Source organism: Tachyglossus aculeatus, chromosome 4 (genome assembly GCF_015852505.1).
Source record: "Tachyglossus aculeatus isolate mTacAcu1 chromosome 4, mTacAcu1.pri, whole genome shotgun sequence".
In the NCBI taxonomy this organism is placed as follows: domain Eukaryota; kingdom Metazoa; phylum Chordata; class Mammalia; order Monotremata; family Tachyglossidae; genus Tachyglossus; species Tachyglossus aculeatus.
The window spans coordinates 57103208-57104723 of NC_052069.1; positions in this window are offsets into that span (position 1 = coordinate 57103208).

Here is a 1516-nt window from a genome sequence, read left to right on the forward strand (position 1 = left end):
TTGGCTACTTGTATCGATTTGGAGGATAACCAGAATCAATCATTAATAATTGCATTATAAGATGACCCTCTGGGTTAATCATATTCTTGGAGACTCTCGCTATGGAGTTAGGCAACAAATGGAGCCACATTAAAGGAAGATCACTGAAAAGGTATAAATCCCGACTTTAAATGTTAGTAGCGCAATAACGAGCCAAGCACAGTTCCTAATAGGGAATGTTTTATCTGAACCAATTAAGACAAGACTCCAGCTTTGGCTCTGGACCCTAACTGAATGACCAGGGGGGCTGATTTTTTAGAAGGTGAGATCCTGGCTCTGCTGGGTGACCTTAGGCAAGTCACTTGACTTTTCTGGGCCTCAGTTATCTCATTTGTTCAATGGGGATTCAAAACCAGTCCTCTCTCCTACTTTAGATCATGAGCCCCATGGGAGATAAAGACTGGGTCCAACCGGCTTATGGTACTTCTTTCCCAGCATTTACTACAGTGCTCAGACATAATGAATGCTTGACAAGCACTGCAATTATGATTATTTCTTCAGACCATGGCCAAGCCTCCTCTGAGGTTCCCACCGGGTGATGAGATGAATTGGACATCAGCAAAGCAGTAGAACTGAGAGTCAGAATAACAGAGCTATAACAGAGTTGTGGGGAATATACCATTGAGAAGTGCTTATTTTTCCATCCTGAAAAGACTGAAATATTCCCCAGGACTGTTTGTCCAGTAGGAGGAGGATTGTGTGCCTTTGAGTAGGGAATCAGCAAAGTGTCGTGGAAAGAGTATGGGCCTGGGGTTTTAATCCCAGCTCCACTACTGCTGTGAAGTCATTGTGGTCTCTTCAGTCAAGGCCAGAGGAACATTTGTTTTGGCCCCATGGGATCCATGACATTGGTGTGTCATAATGCATGTGAGAATTGTCATTGGATTGGAGTCATTGGAGTCATATGGCCATTCTTAGTAAAGACATAGTAAATTAGAAGATGGGACAGATAAAGACAACCAAGGAGATCAAGGATGGAGGAGTTTCCAGAGGAGTTATTTTTTTAATGATATTTGTTAAGCATTTACTATATGCCAGAAACCATACTTTGGAGTCATGACATGACATTGGAGTCATTGGAGACATCTTCCCACTTGGGCTCCAGTTGGCTTCCCACCTCAGAGTAATCTCCCAGTCACGTGGATGGGCTGCTATGGAGCTCTAATTTAGGCACCCTACCAAGGAACCCTCCCTCCCCACAGACCCCGGTCTCCAAATCCCAACATTGGTTGGTTCATCTGCTTTGTTCCACCTCTCTTAAGAAGTGGAATGAGGAGACAGAGTTCCCACTGATTCCCCCTATCTTTCCTTCTGCCTGAGACAGGGAGGGGCTCTGGGCATGCCGTGTGGCTCTAGGCTGGTTCTGCTGGAGGAGGAGGAGAAGGATGAGACACCTACAGCAGAAGATTTCTCCCTCCTACTTATTCATTCAATCATTCTTATTCAATGGTATTTATTAAGCACTTACTGTGTGCAG